The sequence below is a fragment of the Aethalodelphis obliquidens genome, unplaced genomic scaffold (genome assembly GCF_003676395.1).
Source record: "Aethalodelphis obliquidens isolate GAN/ISIS:26980383/991018 unplaced genomic scaffold, ASM367639v1 scaffold13, whole genome shotgun sequence".
In the NCBI taxonomy this organism is placed as follows: Eukaryota; Metazoa; Chordata; class Mammalia; order Artiodactyla; family Delphinidae; genus Aethalodelphis; species Aethalodelphis obliquidens.
In genome coordinates, this window is record NW_020837957.1 from 11,690,225 (window position 1) to 11,709,521 (window position 19,297).

Here is a 19,297-nt window from a genome sequence, read left to right on the forward strand (position 1 = left end):
CAGAGATTGCAATTGGTGGATCTCCTCCTTGGAAAATCCCCATCCTTGCTCCTAGCTGAGGTCCCCACCTCCAGCAGGCAGGACTGACAGTTCTGACATTCAGAAGGTGGGAAAAAAGCTGTTACTCAGTGAAGCATGCTAGCACCTGGAACTGAACTTGTATTTGAATCCAGTAGCGAGAATGCAGGGCTTAGACGAAGAAGCCCGGATTTACGTGAGAGGGCCTTGGTGTGGAAGAAGTTTAAAGCACTGGATTCAGATGAGCTATTCCTAGTCTCGTTTTTGCTTCATCAGGTTCTACACTGGGTGATTTGATCTCTGGCCTCAGGTTCCTCATGTGTAAGTGAAGGGCTGGACACATCCACGGTGACTGAGCTCTCAGTGGATCTCAATTCTACCTCAGCCACACTTACGAGTTGGAAGGACATCAGCTCATTAATGGCATTCTGCTTTTCCACACATCATAAAGGCCCATCGAGCATGTTAGAGTCCAGCCTCCTCTGCACGACATTCAAGGCCCTTTATCATCTGTCCCCAGCATCCTCACCAACCTCATTGTGACCACTTTCTCTACCTCTGCTACCCTAAACTCTAGCAAGACCAAATTTTGCACTATTCCTCTCATGGGAACATGCTTCCACCCTGACAACCTAACAAACTTCTATTGATCCTTCAACACTTACCTCAAACCCTGCCTTCTCTGACGTCCCCAGGTGAGTTGATGGCTCCCACCTCTGGGGCCCCACTCTGCCTGGACAGACCTCTGTCTCACCCTCACTTTCTGATCTATGGCTGTCTTTCCTACTTGAACCTGAGCTTCTCTATTTCATGGTATGTGTCTATTTTATTTTTCTGTATTCTCAGAGGCAAACAGCAGTTCAACAAATGTTTGGAGTATAAATGAAGGAAAACAATCTCTTCAAAGTGGTAGCATTTTTATTGAGTACTCACTAAATTCTCTCCTCCGCCCTTTATTGAGCACTTACTAACTGTTCATTATCTCATTTAATCCTCACCTCTACTCTCTGAGGTAGGTTTTCTCCTCCATTTCATAAGACAAACTAAGACACAGAGAAGTTATTTTGCCTGAAGTCTATAATAGCTCCTAAGTGGAAAAACCAGGATTCAAATACAAATCTGATTCCAAAGCCTGTGTTTTTAACAATTACAAATTCCTTTTCCCATAACTCTTGTGCATTGCTGCAGAAGTCAAATTTTCTATACTGTCAGAGTTTTCTGACCTGAAAGACCAAGAGCCATCTCAGTGGAGACAAAATAGGGTTCTAGCTCAATAGCTTAGATCCAGAGATGGAGGACTCAAATCTGCTTTGGGAAGCACATGGCTAGAGCAGCTGGAGAGGGGCAGAGGCTGTCAAAGAAGGAAGATGTGAGATGTGAAAGTGGCACCTTATGCTTAAACAAGGAAGCCTTATACATACCTAATCACTGCACAGCCATAAATGGGACTTGAACCCACTCTTTCCCCTATAAGCTTATCCCCATTGACTGTCGTTCCCATTGGATGGTGTCCTTAATGCTTTCTGTAAGTAGATTTCACCTGGATAAAAATTGGGAGGGAAGGGGGAGGGACTATAGAGAGACTTTATAATTTTCCCAAGTGCTACCAACCCCTAAGGATGGTGTAAATAATATAATCTTATATAGGTACTAGTTGTTACATATTAATTCATTCGTGCAAATAGAAAATGGTAGTCTCTCACTGGTGGAATGAGAAAGGAAATTAAAATACACTATTTACATACTCAGGGTTCCATAGGAAAGACTCCATGGCACTCCGCAGATGGCAAGGTACCCTCAGCAGCAAGTATTAATTCATAAATGGGGTTTGAGTTCTCCACCCCTGTGAGCTGCACAATTTCACATCCCTGATGAAAACTGCAAGGAAGCTACTAATTTTCACTTCAGAAAATGCTCACTGTGAGACTGTATTGGGAATTTAGCCAGAAGGAATTTTTATGTTAATTTCTAGGATGGAGATAGGAAAAGGGAAAAAAGAAAAAAAGTAAATTAAACTGTTTCAGAGACCAAATAGTCACAGGAGTCATTTTCATTTTCTCACAGGAGAACGAGTCCCCAGATGTCCCCAGCAGTATCATAAATTTATAAAAGATTTCTGTTTTGTAGGAAGACCTGTGGAATTAGGGTTTGGCGGCAAGAGACTGATAGAAGCAGGAGAGAAGAAAAGACAAGAATTACTCCTACAATGCTGATTAGATCTCTGCTTTGGTTGAATAGGAGCTAGACTTGAGAATCACAGATCTAAACCATTAGTGACCATCTCCTAGGTCAGGGGTGGGAAATCTATGGGTCAAGGGTCAAATCCAGGCTGCTGCCTATTCTTGTACATTCCACAAGCTAAGAATGGTTGCTACATTTGTAAACGGTTAGAAAAAATCAAAAGAAGAATAACATCATAGGATACATGAAAATTACATGAAATTCACATTTCAATATCCATAAGTAAAGTTTTGTTGGAACATAGACACACATTTGTTTGTGAATCACCTATGGCTGCTTTGGTGCTACAAAGGCAGAATTCAGTAGTTGCCACAGTGACCTTATGACTCACAAAGTCTAAAATATTTACTGTTAGCCCTTTACAGAAAAAGTTTATCCACCCTGGTTTAGATTGTCACTGCAAGCAGAGAGATAATTTACCCTTCTAGACTTTGAGAACAGATATCACATCTTTCTCCTTTTATCCCCAGCACCTACCACAGTGCTTCTCACAGAGTCTGTGCTCAGTAAACAAATGAAGGAATGAATAAACAGATGGGAGGAATAAGTTTTCCCACGGGTTTATCTTTCTCCCACAGATAAAGATCAAGTCATTGAGATTTTCTCCTCGGATATAACAGACATGCCTGATGATTTGATGTGATCCCAGGGCTCCCTTCTTTTAGCAATACCGTATAAAACTCCAGTAAGAAGTAATGTAAGCATTTCATCAGGACACAGTTGTAGACGGTTAAGTTTACAAGAGAGCTTCCTAATACCTTACATCCTCCAACATTAGCTTGGATCCTTCAAAGCTGCAACATTGAGAAGTTGGAAAATGAAGAGCAAATGTACAAGGATTTAACGTCAAACCTGAATTGTTTTCCAGCCTTCCCTAATAAGCTTCCCTAATTGACTTAATTTCAGTGAGCCATTTAGTGAAGCATGGCATTAGGTATAGGAAAGGCTGAGAGGCATGTACAATGGATAGAGCGACAAATTCAAGGGGGAATCCCTAATTCAGAGTTCTGAGCAATCAGGATAGGCAAGATGTCTCCAAACCCTTCTACCCTTATTTCTGAGCTGGGTGGAATCTACAGACAGATTGGAATGGGGCAGTCACTGGAGTCATTTAGTGGCCATGGGAAATCAGTGGTATTTACTATGCCTGAGGTCTCAAAGATGAACAGAGGTCCTGTCTGCCCTGAAGCTTGAAGTCTATTGGCTACACAGACATGCAGACAAAGAATGACGAGGTGCCAAGGGCTGTGATGGAAGTACAGATAAGATGCAATACAGAGGTGCCTTCTGACTAATGGTCCTATCCTACCCCCATCGCCCACCATTTCCAGCCATGTACCCACTCTTTGTGATGTTGAACACCACTTCTCACTAATCACATTATTATTTCATCTAGCCTTGACACCCTGATTATTCCTCACCATCCTCTCCCAGGGATTCTATGCCAGGAGAGGAAAAAGACTGGCCCTGACAGAGAAGAGAGAAACATAGAAGCTGTTGGGGAGGCATAACCACTAAGAATTTCTGTAAGGAGAATACAGGATATTTGTGTTTTAATTGTCTTCAAACAATTATATTACTGATAAATACATCCCCATTCCTATCCCAAAAAATTTGTCTAGGGAAGTCAGAGAAGGACTCACAGAGGAGGCAGTATGTAAGATGAGGCTTAAAAGATGTGTCAGAGTTGGCCAGGTAGATGGGGCTTGGGGGGAAGAGGATGTCTTCCCCAAGCCAAGACCTCCCCATTTAAGCCTCTCAAGCTGACGGTGGACTCAGTGTCTATAGACCCTGTCCTAGTTTCTGTAGCCCAAAAATTAATGGAGGTTGCGATTTGGATGAGAAAAAAGGAAGAGGAGGAAAAGAAGAGGTAGAAGTTGATGGTTTCATCAAGGAAATGGGAGTTGAACAGGACTCAGGTGTGTCAAGCTCCTGCTGCGGGGCCACCCCCCCCTCTTCTGACACAATGTCTATACACTCGGTGCTGTATATGCATATACTGTGTTGTTTGCATGCATATCTTATCTCCTCCAACTGCAGGCTGAGTTTCTGCTCTCTCTTCAGCCCAATTGAATTGCCATGGAGTTAAGTACTTAATACGTATTTGTTAAATAAGTGATACAAGGAGTGTAATTCATGTTTTCCTAGATGCTCCATTTGGAGGAAAGGATGTAAAGCAGGTGACATAGTAAGAGTCATAATAATTCTTTCCCTGGCTCTGGCTCCACCCATGTATGAGTGAATTTGTTAGATGTTAACAAGCTCACCATGTCTGTGATTATCCACCATTAGCCAAAAATGCTTTCTAAGTCACAGACGTTGAATCTGGGAAGAGGAACGGAGCAGAGATCTCACAATGGCTGGATGCAACGGAAGACTATGTTTGCTTATTTGGTCCAATGTTTCCTAAGCAGCTATAGACGGCTGACACTACTGTTTGCCATGAGAAATAGCATATGTGGAGTCCATAGAATTTCACGCAGGCTCTGCTTGGCCTAATAGCAGAGAATATCTGTTGACTCTACTGTGTACCAGGCACTATTATAAGTGCTTCACTCCTTGGATCCTCACAACTGTAAGGTGGGTGTTATTTTTATTCCTGTTTTACAGATGAAGAAACTGAGATTCAGATAAGTTAAATATCACCTGCTAAGTGGCACAACTGAGATTCAAATTCCATTTTCCGTGATTCCAGAACCCACAATTTTAAACATTTTGCTCTATTCCCTCCCACCTTCCAGAGGTAAGGAACATAACCACGCATGGGGAGGGTAATAATTGTAAGGTCACTGATCCAAGGAAAGTTGTTCTCGATTGTACCAAATATTCTCCCAGCTTTCCCCATGCACAATGGCTCAGTGATGTGGCTGGTGAAAAGAAACCAAAGACTAGGAATTTCATTTATTACCAAACATCTGTTTTCTGACGGAGTATATAGGATGTTCCACATCCTCTAGCCCTTAAGAGCAATAATCTCTAAAAAGTTTTACAGCTTCCTGGCTCTTCCATGGAAGCAAACAGCACTGATCTTCAAGCATTCTGGCATCGTAAACTGCTGACTGAATTTTCTTTTCTCTAGCCAGAAGAAAAGGGGGAATGTATATACTCTATACAATGGAGTTGATTGTATAGAAAAAAACATCGCACTTCTTAAACTCAGGTTAAAAGTAGACTCATGGCATTGAGCAGAAGACTGGGATTGTTCATACAGGAGGTGGACGATAGAGAAGCTCATGAAACAAACAATCTGAACTGTAGTATTTATTTTTAAATAACAGCATAGCTTTATGACCTACTAATTCATATTACAACTCAAACTAGATTAAGGTCTTAATCCTAAAATTAAGGTGCTACCTGATAAGGTCTTTGAGAAACAGATATTGACTAAAGGTTTCTTTTTGGTAATTCACAAATTAGTTTCATGTAAATGAGCACCCCTGGAGGAGCCTGAGTGTGCTTCCGCTAAGAATTGCTCAGCCCACACTTCCTCCCTAAGAGCACAAAGGTTAAAAAAAAAGTTGTTTCATTGTTGGAGTGATCATGGATTCTGAATGAGTGAGACTTTCCTATCACAATAAAAGAAATGGACACGTGGACCAAGCATCAAAAACATACAAAGGGGAAAATACCGTCCTGGAGTGCAAGCTGGAAACTGAGATTATCCACCAGTCAACTAACTGCGGGAAAACCCAAAACAGTGAAAATAAATCAATAGGTAGGCAGATTAAAAGAGCAAAATCGTGAGCTCCTGAGCTCTACAAATTCATTTGGGAAGAAAAATCTGGTGATTCTTTGAAATATGGATTTTGTAACACAGTTCCCATAGCTGACCCAAAGTCAGAATTGTGGGGTTTCTCCCTTCCTCTGAGTTTCTTTTTTAGGTTAGTTTTTCTCTCGTTTAATAAAGTCCACTTCAGATTCCACAATTTGGTAGAAGAGGAGGAACCATGACAACAGGGTTTATTGTCTGCACCTGCACAGGGCTGTTGCCATAGGGAGCTTTCATCCCTGAGCTAAATGGTTGGCCTAGGCAAGGATCCAGGAGACGGGCTCTGTTGAGCCAGAGCTCCACATCACTGGACATGAGAGCAGGAAATTGCATGGCCTTGTCCCTCCGATGTGTTCTATAGGCTCACACAGGAACTGAGACTATTTCTTCAGCTGTAACCCAAAGGGAAAAAAAGTGAAGCTGTTAACACTGGGGTGTGCTGTGGTATGGAGAAGTTTTGGCAAGCAGGGAAAAGAAGTCAAGAGGAAAAATACAGCCTTACTGACTTAAAAGGCAATAAGTGACATAAAAATAGGCAAAGTCTTAAATGGAAGGTACTTAGTTTCAATTATCTACAATCGCAAAAAGTAAGAAATGCATAAGTCCCCTTCACTTTGCTTGGCATCACGTCTTCGCACTTAAACTTGAGCGGTTATGCATATATGACATTTAGATTGTGGGAATTTCTTCAGATGTACCAATGAAGTCATGTTATAAAGAACTGGTTTAAGAAGAGGTAGAGACCTGGGTCTGAACTGGAATTCTGTCACCATGTGAGGTGCTTCTATTCACCCATATCTGCTTCTTTTCCACTTCAGATGGGGCTTGCACGTCTCTGTCACCTTGACATTAGGCCCGGCCATAGGTCTTGTTCTGGCCAATGAAATATGAGTGAAAAATGTTGTGTGTTACTTCAGGTAGAATTGTTTGAGGGCTCCTGCAGGATTCTCCATCTTTTATCCCCTGGGCTCAGCAATCAGCAACATTCCAGATGGTGGTGCTTTCCTTAGCCTGTTGTCCAAACTAAGGACAGCATGGAGCAGAGCCCCCTGCAGGCTCATGATGGACATGAACACAAATGAGGAACAAACCTTTGCTTTTTGAAGCCACTGGAGTTTATTGGCTATCACAGCAAAGCTGGCCTATACTACAGCCATAGAGTGCCTATGTGACTTTGGGAAAGCTACTGACATGCGCTATCCCTCAGTTTTCTCACCGGTAAGCTTTCAGAAAATGGCAACTCGCTCATCCTCATAATAAGAGCTACACTTTAATAACTATCTACCCTGTGCCAGTCACTGTCTTCCCTTTACCTATGTATCTCTCATCCTCACGCCAATCTTATAGGTGAGGTGTTATTGATCTTTTTATAGATGATGAAACCAAGCCTCAAAGAGATTTGCTAGCTTAATGAAAGTCAACCAGCTTATAAGTAATTAGAACCAGATCTTTCTGATCCAGAGCTCTTACTTTTCCCACCATGCCTACTCCCCTAAAAGTAGTAATTAAGATAAACATCTTAACACTAAAGAAACAAATAAAAAGGGAATAAATTATTTAGTTTTAAATCATCTTTCTCACTAAAGACTTGGTTTTAATGACTCCAGCTAAAGCCATACCCAGAAATTCCTAATCTGAAGTTGCCAACTTCTAAGGGTGTATTAAAGTAATAATATGGGTGTGCAAGCTATTCTCAGGATTCTGGAAGAAAAAAGTATACTTGCAGAGAGGAACATAGCTAAGCTAAATAAAAATAGCAGTTTTCTTTTTTCATTTTTATCAGAATTTATGGTCACTGTGGTCCATTTAGCTTTCTCTTAGGAAGACAACATTTGTCATCATTCCTGAATAAAAATGCAGTATTTGTCAAAATATTACATTTATGATGATTAAAAAAATAATATACAAGGAGCTCTTGGTTATAAAATGGTTGTTAAACACTATTATATCCCAAACCTAAGATTTTGACTAGGACAAGCCTAAATTTACTTTTTTCCATCTTTTTGCAACTTAACTCCTAGTAACCCAGTTTGTCCCCCTAGAGTCCAGAGAGGTACTAAGAAGCTGCACAGCAGGAAACATAGATGACACCATAGGAGGATGGCAAAAACTGCAGTATTAGTAGAGGGACCAGCAGGGGAGGGAGTTCAGAGGAATCCATGAGGGAAGCAACTCCTCTGTAGTTAATTCGATAAAAGGAAGGGCTGACGGATGAAATGAAAGGGACAGAACCAAAGTAACTTGTCAATTTGGGGGATATGATCACGACACCTAGAGTTTGGGAGAGGATCCATCTCAGAGGCATTTGCAAGAGATCTTTGTAGGAAATATGAATCAGAATGAATGAGAGGCAGTCAAATGAGGTTCTTTGGCCATGCCTCCCTCCACCTCCCACTTCTGGAAATTGGCTACTCATTTTCGGACTGATTAAACTAAATGTGCTCCAGGCGTCTGCAGAGCAAACACTGTTAAATGTGTTTCAAAGAGACCTTTTGTCCAGAATTCTGGAGGACAGTTTCAGGTCTTGTCATCAAAACAAATAAGCAACTATACTATAGTCGCAGCAGCAGTAATGATAATTAAAGAAAAAATATCACCGAATATGTGCTGAGTGCCAACTTCTGTACTAAATACTTTAAATGCCATGTTTCATCTTACACTCAAATACTCTTATTTCCCCCTTTTAACAGAGAAAGGTGCTGAGAAGCAGGGAATTGGAGTAATTTGACCAAGTCACAGGCTTGTAAGGGGTGACACCTTCTTAGCAATGGCTCTCAGCCCCTGTGTTACACTGTCCCCTACATGGTGGCTGGGGATGAGCAAAACCACAAATGGAGGGTGTCATCAAGAAGGCAGAAGGGGACTTCCGGGACTTCCCTCATGGCGCAGTGGTTAAGAATCCGCCTGCCAATGCAGGGGACACGGGTTCGAGCCCTGGTCCGGGAAGATCCCACATGCCACGGAGCAACAAAGCCCGTGCGCCACAGCTACTGAGCCTGTGCTCTAGAGCCTGCGAGCCACAACTACTGAAGCCTGCGTGCCTAGAGCCTGTGCTCTGTAACAAGAGAAGCCCCCGAAATGAGAAGCCCACACACCGCAATGAAGATTAGCCTCCACTCGCCGCAACTAGAGAAAAACCTGCGCGCAGCAAAGAAGACCCAACACAGCCAAAAATAAATAAATAATATAATCAATCAATTAATTATTTTTTTTAAAAAAAGAAGGCAGAAGGGAACTGGTGTCTATCAAGTGCTGCCAGTGTGCTAACCACCCCCACACACTAGCTCATTAAATCCTCACAATTCCAGGGTTGCAGGAAGAAGAGGTATTATTATTCTCATGGTACAGGTGAGAAAATTGAGGCTCAGGGAGATTAATGCATTGGCCAGATAAGTAGACAAGGTGAGACACAAACCAAGGCAATCTACATCCATATTTAATGATGCTGCCTCTATAGCAAGTTGATTCTGATTAGACCTCAAAAAAAAAATTATTTGCACAAATAAAATATCAAGATATCTGAACCAATTGCAGTTCATATAAGAAATACCTAGACGTTTGCTTGGAAACTCAGTATAAAGCCATTTTGTGACATGGCAACTAAGACATCAATGTGATACTGGTCTATGTTCTCAGATGGACAAGTTCTTCTGTGTTTTTCATTGATCTGATCACATCTGGAACACTGTGCCCCCATGATAGGGTTCTAACTCAAGGTGCTTATGTCACTGCATTCTCCAAGTTCAGAGGCAAGGTCCAAGCTCTCTGAGTGGTGCTCTGAAAGCCCTCTTCATTTGGTTTAAGGTAAGGGGAAAGTGGTCCCTCTCATCCATGGTAGGTAGTTGTGGAAACAGGGAGAAATCAATATGTGTATAGCTTTATTCAATGAAATCTTCACCACCAGCTTCTTCTTTCTTGCGATGAATTGTCTTCCTTCTTTTACCCTGGTAGTGAGTGTGTGATGGGCTGATGCACATCCTATAAGTGTGCCCAGCACTTCTTTCTAAGAAGTGTCTGGAACATCCATGTAGGGTCACGAAGGCTGTGCACAGCACGCACAATTCCAGAGTGTACTGTTCACAGACCATGACGTGAATGGTGCCCCCCTGCAGTTGTGCGGCTTGGCAGTCCTATTGGCACATATTGCTTTGTTCTCTGTCCTCTGCTGAAATTAAAATACAAAAGACTGTTTCACTTACTTCTAGGTATTATTGTATGGATAAATTTAACATTCCAAAATAAAAGAGTTACAATATCAAGTGTAAGTTTAGTAAAATGGTGAATACTCTGGAAACCATTTCATAGGCGAAACCACTGAGATAACGGGTGACGTCTAAGTTAAACATGATAGGACTATGGAAAGTATCAATGTCACCAAATATTTGAAAGGATTTCATACAGTAGAGAGAAGAGACTGAGAAGTTTCATGAGAGATAATTAGGAGAAGAATTTCTAAGATGATTTTTGGCTCAGTAAAAGAAAGAACTTTCCAGAATCAAACAACAATTAGAAATCCTACTGCAACAACCCTATGAGTAGGAGTACACTTCACACCCATGTTATAGAGAATGTGTCCACAAATGGAATGGGCAGTGTTTGATGGTAGAGAGCTCATTATTTCTAGAAATAATCAAGAGGAAGAATCAGAAATGTTTTAGAGGAGATCCTCACACAGAGCTATATTAAACTAAACGGATTATAAGGCTTCTCCTAGGAAATCTTAACTCTGCGAACGCATGATGGTGGCAATCTCCTATGATCCTCCAGCCCCGGAGGAAGGAAATTCCTTCACCTCCCTCCTGGAAGGAGGCTGAGGCCTTATGTGAAGTGCTTGAACCAACCCTCATATGTCACAATTTCAAAATTTCTGTCAGGTCTTCTGTAACTAAGCAAACAGCCACAGAGAGTATATGTTTTAGTAAATGACCTATAGTTTTCACTCCTGGAAGACCCAAGAGTCACAATTTGAAAAGGGAGTGGGAATAGAAATAAGGAACCTAACACCCCTCTGTATATTAATGAGTTCTGCTGATTCCACTGTGTCCAATCTAGAATGTTTTTCCTCCTCCTTAAACCAGGAGTCAAAAACCCAAAAGAGGAAGAAAAACATAAGACACTAGGGGTGGCAGGCCTGTAGCAGATGAGGTCATATGGTCTGTCTAAACCTGGGCTCCAGAGCTCAGCTGTTTGTTGCCTTCTAGAAATGCCTTGTAGAACTTCCAAAGAAGCTAAAACGCCAGATGTTTTTGGTGAAATTTTCTCATTCTTAGAACATTATGTAAGTGAAACAAAAATTATCTGTGGTTAGAATTCTGCCCACTGGCTTCCAGTTTATGACAGCAGATGAGGACTCAACTGCCTCTGGAAAGGAAGGCTTGTCCTTCAGAGAATGTGGGTGGGAGGTCCGTGCATGCATCTATGTCTCCACGTGAGCCAGCATATGTCTACTGGGCGACTGAAGCTAAAGCAAAGTATGACCAGCTGTAGTGATGGGAGGATCTAAGGAAGGATCTGTTAGGGTTACTCCCCGACGTGGGACTGCTCTGCAGGATTTGAAGGGCTACATGCCGTCCTGCACTGTCCTGCTGGAACCCCTGCACGTTCCTCTCTCCACCCAAAATCAAACTGGGGGAGACCACTGTACCCTCAGGTGATTCAAGCCCCTGTAGGTGGGGAGTACATTTTCCCCAAAGGCTACATGAAATTTCTCAAGGCCAAGTTTGACAAGAAAGACATTCTTAGGGAGAAGCAGAGATCTTAGGAAGTTCAGCAAAGATAGAAACTGGGGATGGCCACCAGGGGACCCTCGAGAATGTTTTAATTCCTTGGAAGTTTTTCCCTCAGACTGGGGGAAAAGTCACACTAACTGTATAATTTTAAGTGTCTTTCCCTGACTAAGGTAAAACCCTTTAGTTCACAGCACATCTGACTTCAGCCTTGTTTTTCTGGCAGCTTGTTCATATGGATTTCAGTTTCAATAGAATTTTGGTTAAACGACAGAGCACTAGAAACACCAAAAAAGTGACAGGTGCAGAATAATTCTGTTTAACTGTATGGGGGAATGTGTTTAAAAAGAATAAATGGAGAAAGAACAGAATTTGAGGTACGGTTAGATTGTAAAGGTAATGGATATTATATACAGATATTGTAATAATCTATTTTCTAATCATGTGTGTTCCCTAAAATTATAAACAAGTCTCAGAGAGGCAGTCCTCAATTTTCTAGATTGAGAAGAAATGTGGTGAGTAACTCCAGGGCTTCTGCATTGTTTTTCACTTACCTAGTGAAGCTTGACACACTCAGCTATTCAGAGAAATCCATCAGCGTGGAGAGGCAGCCTCATGATGAAACGGCCAGCCAAGTCAGGCCAGATGGCGTCCAGCCTGAGCCGCCCCTGCACACAAATGGGTGTCAGACAAGGTCATCAATAGACCCTAAGCAATCCAGCTTTCCCTGCGCAGGGATGGTCAATGATGCAACAAGAATCGTGAACATCTGGGTGAGAACGTGCAGCTGCGCCTCCCCAGAGCTCTCTGGTCTCATCAGATGGCTGGCCTCCACTACTGTCTTTGGGGCAGGCCAGCTCTGAGTGACTGAGTGCTAATGACTATGAACTGGAGGGTCATACACCTGAGGTTGTATATCTGGTTGTCAATCATTTCTCAAAGTTGGCACCACTGCACAGGCTGACAATTAGCCTGAATAAAACTAAGGTGATGTTTTTAGTTGCCCCAGGCAAATCGGGCAAGCAACCAAAAATTACCATCAGTGACGTGGAGTTAAAAGTCATATCCAATTCCCACTGCCTGTGTAGGCGGTTTGCTATCTAATAACAGGTCCTCTGCTCTGCTTTTCTGTGGTTCTTTGAACAGTCACCAGTAGTGGAGCTCATTATCAGAACAATGAATAACAACCCGTTTTAATAAATCCAGCTTATTTGGGGGAACTTGACAGACAGGATTTGCGGTGATAAAGCATCTGATTTATCGGATAAAGACCAAAGTGCAAGACTGCCCTGCTGTCCAGTCTCCCCTGTGGATGTAAAATTTAGTTCATTACCATTACCTCCTGGAATAACATTAATTCCACTCTGTACCAAACATCAAATGGCAGCACTGGTAAACCTGTCAAGGAATAGAGCTACTCATCAGCAACTGACATAATATTTGACCTGCCTTTTTAGGAACTGGCAATAGTTACAGTTCAACAGCCATGGAAATAATGAAGTTTTGCAGAAGTGCACAAGAAAAATCTATGGAAGTTATAATCCATTGCATAAATTGCTAAAATTCTAACAGTGTTTGTGTAATAATGATCCAAACTTCTATAATTGTTTTAGGAAGAGAAGTTTAATTTCCTGCACTGTTTGGTTTCTTTTATCAGCAAATAGCTCAAATGTAAACTCTATAAAAGCCAAGGACAAATAAAAGGAGAGAATGTTAGGATTGAATTGAGGACATAAACTGCTGTAGGGTTTGCTTTCTGCACCTTAAGCTGGATAACATCTTGGAATTTCCTTTCTCTCTTTCACTATCTTATTTTTTGCTACTTCTTTCTCACCAAGCCCATGTGAAGTTCATTAGAATAATAACATTCTTGATTCCAATGCATCCAAAAGTGTATACTTTCAAGAAAACATATTTTGCCTGTCCAAATCGAATTACTTCTGGAATGGAAGTCACAAACTACTAAACAACTTATAATCTTGTGCATGTAGTGAAATCAATAAACTTAGAAATATAGATTGCTAACACTGCCAGGAATAGAGACTGATCTTAATTTATTTAGTAAACATTATTCTTATTGTCTCAAGGTGTCATCTTCCAAAAACTGGTTTTATCCTGTACTAGAAGAAAACTTTGACTTAAAAAAAAATGTCTCATCTATCTGCCCAAAAAGGTCTAAGAGGTATATGTGCTCTTGATGTGATGACAGATTCCTTTACATCTTTTTCCTTCAAAAGAAAACTTTGAGCAGGAATCTGCTGGCAAACACATCCAGAGCTTCCTTAGAAGCACTAAGTCTGACTCCCCACTACCACAAGCCAGCTGGGTGCTGAAAACTACCAATTCTGATAAAGCCCACCCCTCATGAAGATCCTTCAACGTTGAGGGATGGGTAGTAATATCTATAATTTTCCTATCTGAGACATGTGTTTTGGAACACGGAGATGGCTGAGAATGAAAACAGTGAGCTGTGGTTGCAATTCACTGACTAGGCGAGTCTTGCCCATTGGAAGAAATCGAAGGTATTTTTATGCCAAGTGCCCCCCCCCCCACAGCACTTACCTGCCACAGGGTAGATGCTAAACAAATGTTACTTTCACTTTTCTCCTCTAATACTACTCTATGTTCATATAGCATTTCAAAGAACATGAAGAGTATTAACATGCATTATCTTATTTGACCCTCACAACACCGTTTGGATATCAGCTTTATTTTATGTTTGAAAATACAGACAATCTAAGAGGACAATCTATATAGCCCTAGGTCACACAGCTAGTCTTAGAATCCATAACCCTGATCTTCTGATTTCAAGACTCAATCTCCCCTTTACTGCACTGAGCTGCAAGTATTTGGTAATGCGTATCTGGTTATTTTCTACCTTATTTTTAAAATTCTCTTCACTGTATGCCTTCATACTTCCAGGGATCATTTATCATCGCCTTTGTTTCCTTTTCTGTCTGTTTCTCTGGTTCCCTGGTTCTCAGGTTGTGAAAGTATTACAGGTATAATGTTCATAGGTCTGTGATTAAAAGTTCTTTACGCAGGATCTTGTCCTCAAAGTTAAAGATATCCTACAAACAAAGCACATTTTATTCTGGACCTTGTTTTTCTTTAAGCACTTTTGGTCAAATATCAAACACAATTTGCATTTTGCTTGTGAGATGGAAAGAAACAGTTGTGTGGCTATAGCTATTATTGTGCCATTACCATTCTGAGGTGTTGATTTCGTGCTTCACATTTTTCCTGTGTTCTTAACTTGATGTCCCGTCTTGAATTTTTATTTCACTCTAATCATTTTTTAAATTTGAAGTCTTCTTTTTACTTTGGCAATTTCAGTTGGAACACTACGTTTGAAAAAATGTTCACAGAAAAACTGAAGGTTAAATCAGTTTTATTCTGTAAACAGTGCCTAAATTATCATCTCCTTCCCATAACAACCCAATTAATATGTTAGAGCACAACGGAAAAGCCAAAAACCGTGCTGAAAACGTAGAGCTAGTGCGACACCTGCTGGTGAGGAACAAACTGCATTTTGTCAACAGCAGCAAAAACTATTTCAGATGACGGTCCTCTTGGATACATTTTATTCCAACAAACCTGTCTTTCGTGACTATCCGGTATGTCTCAGGCTCTGTGACAGGTACTGGAACTACTGATAGGGCAAGATATGATCCTTCCATTCAATAATCTAACCATCTACTGGGGAAGAAATATCTGTCTGCACACCGATCTGTAGGGAGATTACAATTGTGTATGTCAGCACAGTAATTGGGTTGGAGACACACAAGATGCTACAGGGGCCTACAGGAGCAATTTACTCTCATGATCAGGGAGGGCTTCACAGAGGTGGTGATGCCAAAGTCTTGAAAGATGAATAATAGGTCTTCTGAGGCAACTTTTAACAGGGGCCAGTGTAGAATCCCAGAGCTGATCTGCAGATCAAGTTACTTTTATTTGTGTGTGAGATTGGGTGACTTTTCTAAGAGAAATAGGGGGATGGAGGGTTGGTTGCATTTTTTTTTTACCTAAGTCAGGGCAGGGAGGGGAGTATCCTATTTTTTACAATATTTTGGGGTATTTTTTCTATTAACATTTACTTTTAGCCTTGAATTTTTACTAAATTTCCTCCTGTTTTTAAAACCTTGCTTCTAATCTGAGAATTTGAAATCTAAGTACTTAACGCTACACCAATTTTTCCAAAGAGGTCAAGCCACTTTAACACCAGAACGTGGTTAACAACTTGCAGCCATTCAAGCAAGGTAGGAAGCAGGGCATGCGGAGGGGAAGGGGCTGCACCTTGGAAATCAGAAGTTATTTCAACTCACCTGGAGCACAGCGAGCATGGAGAGAGATGTGGCTGGAGAGCTGGAGAGGGCCCAATCCCAAGGGACTTTGAAAACTCAAGTAAGAAGTGTGGGTTTATGATCTAGGCTTCAGGCACCACTGGAAGGAAGATGTAAGCGTGACAGTGATACAATCAGATTTTCTCATTAGAAAAATCACCCTGGCTGCAGTGTGGAGGGAGGGAGGAAGACTAGTGAAGGCCAGGCAGGTGAAGTAGAAAGCTGTTTAAAAGAGCGCTAGTGACATGAGAACCTGAATTGGGGCAGGAAATGTGGGGATGGGCAGAGTAGAAAGTGCTTTGGAAAGGAGCATCAGCCAGTATTAGAGGAGGTCTGGATGTGGACTCTGAGAAACAAGGATTTTTAAAGATACTTTATGCTTATATGGCTAAAAAGAAAAAGAACATTTCTTTTCCTTAAACAAAGAGAGAAAACCCTGTCTCTTAACGCAGATCTCTTCTTTTTCTTTGTATGTGACGTTAGGAAAGAGTTAAAATATTTCTCATCACGTGAAAGCGTAATTGCTCCACAAGCCAGGCATGCAATTTTACAAACTAAATTTGGAGACTTTCAAAAAATATTGATTACACCTGAAAACATTTAATGCACACAATTTGTAAACAAGGGCCCAGAGACAGCAATTTGTATCAACAGTGCCTAAGTACTCCCATAAAAACACCCACGATCTTTGGGAAATTCAGATCACCATAATATTTTTCAAAGGAAGGTTTAAAAATCTTAAATGAACAGCTATGATTATAAACTGAGAAATTACGTATAATACAAAAGAGAGCACGGTTTCCCTTGCTGTCGAAGTAATTCTAAAGAATACATTTTGTCCATTGAGTATCAGAAAAAGGCATGCACTTATATTCATTTATTCTACAAATATTTGCTGGGTGTTTGGATGAATGAGCTGCCAAGAAAGATACAAATATGAAAAACAGTATAAATCCCTCACCTTCCAGGAATGGATAGTTCAGTTCATTTTTCAAAATATCTGTATGTACACACTACATACACATATATGTATGTGTATATGCACACATGTATGTATGTGTACATATATATCATATACATCCATCAAACAATAGTCTTAAAACCATAAAGTGTGAGGAAATTTTCTAGAAATAAACTAAAAATCTCTTCTTCAGTAAACATATTTGACCTGTGACAGTTGAAGTGTGACAACAGATTATTTAATTCAAGTCTTTTCTATATAAAAACATAACTTTACAGCTTTAAAACAAACCTTATACTTTTAACCATCTATATCTAACTAACTAACCATCTATACTACCTAACAATATAATGTCCCTCCTTTAACTGGGTACATTAAATAAAACATAGAACCTTTAAAAAAGAAATCAGGTAACTGTTGGATTAACAACCCTAAGTTATAATATATATATAATATATATAAACTTCTTTGGGTACTACCTACAGAAGATATGCATTTTTAAAATAGTTTCACTTAATACATTATGTGGTTCCACAAGAATAATTGTTATACACAGTATTATTATCAGAAAAAGTATGTATTGAGTATATTAAAAGCAGCACAAAGGAGAATAAAAATTCACAACATAAAGTGAGTCAATGTTGCTGGGTAATGTGGTTATAACCATAACTTGCAAACATGTATCCTATAGTAACTAAACAGGCAAGCTGAATTATTTTTACCTGTAAAAATATTTGATCAAGAAATAAAAATTAGAGCTTCCCTGGTGGCGCAGTGGTTGAGAGTCCGCCTGCCCATGTAGGGGACACAGGTTTGTGCCCCTGTCCGGGAAGATCCCACATGCCGCAGAGTGGCTAGGCCTGTGAGCCATGGCCGCTGAGCCTGCGCATCCGGAGCCTGTGCTCCGCAATGGGAGAATGCCACAACAGTGAGAGGCCCACGTACCGCAAAAAAAAAAAAAGAAAAGAAATAAAAATTATGTTTATTACAAAGTCTACTTTTGAATCATCTGCTTAATATCTACAACATGTATTTCAGATGCTAATTTAAATGTCATCAGGTGGCATTTATTCATATTTTGGAATTTTACATTGGTCTGAGATGCAAGAATTGAAAAAAAAACAAAAACTCCAAGTTTCTTATAAAAAACTAGCTTTGGCTACATTATCTTGATTTCTTTATGGGAATGTTTACCGCATCCTGATATATGAAGCGATGAGCCTTGGGGAGACCTTCAAAATGGCGGAGGAGTAAGATGTGGAGATCATCTTCCTCCCCACAAATACATCAGAAATACATCTACATATGGAACAACTCCTACAGAACACCTACTGAACACTGGCAGAAGACTTCAGACTTCCCAAAGATATATATTTTTTATTTTTTCCTTTTTCTATTTTTGTGAGTGTGTATGTGTACTCTTCTTTGTGTGAGTTTGTCTGTATAGCTTTGCTTTTACCATTTCTCCTAGGGTTCTGTCAGTCCTTTTTTTTAGTATAGATTTTAGTGCTTGTTATCATTGGTGGATTTTTTTTTTCGTTTGGTTGCTCTCTTCTTTTTTTATTATTACTTTTTAATTTTTAAAAAAAATTTAATAATTTTTTATTTAATAACTTTTTTTTTTAAATTTTCACTTTCCTTCTTTTTTTCTCCCTTCTGAGCCATGTGGCTGACAGGGTCTTGGTGCTCTGGCCAGGTGTCAGATCTGTGCCTCTGAGGTGGGAGAGCCAAGTTCAGGACATTGGTTCACCAGAGACATCCCAGCTCCACGCAATATCAAACGGTGAAAGCTCTCCCAGAGATCTCCATCTCAACGTGAAGACCCAGCTCCACCCAACACCTAGCAAACTCCAGTGCTGGACACACTACGCCAAAAAACTAGCAAGACAGGAACACAATTCTACCCATTAGCAGAGAGACTGCCTAAAATCATAATAAGGTCACAGACACCCCAAAACACAACACTGAACATGGCCCTGCCCACCAGAAAGACAAGATCCAGCCACATGCACCAGAACACAGGCACCAGTCCCTTCCATCAGGAAACCTACACAACCCACTGAACAAACTTTAGCCACTGGGGACAGACACCAAAAACAACGGGAACTACGAACATGCAGCTTGCGAAAAGGAGACGCCAAACACAGTAAGTTAATCAAAATGAGAAGACAGAGAAACACACAGCAGATGAAGGAGCAAGGCAAAAACCCACCAGATGAAGAGGAACTAGGCAGTCTAC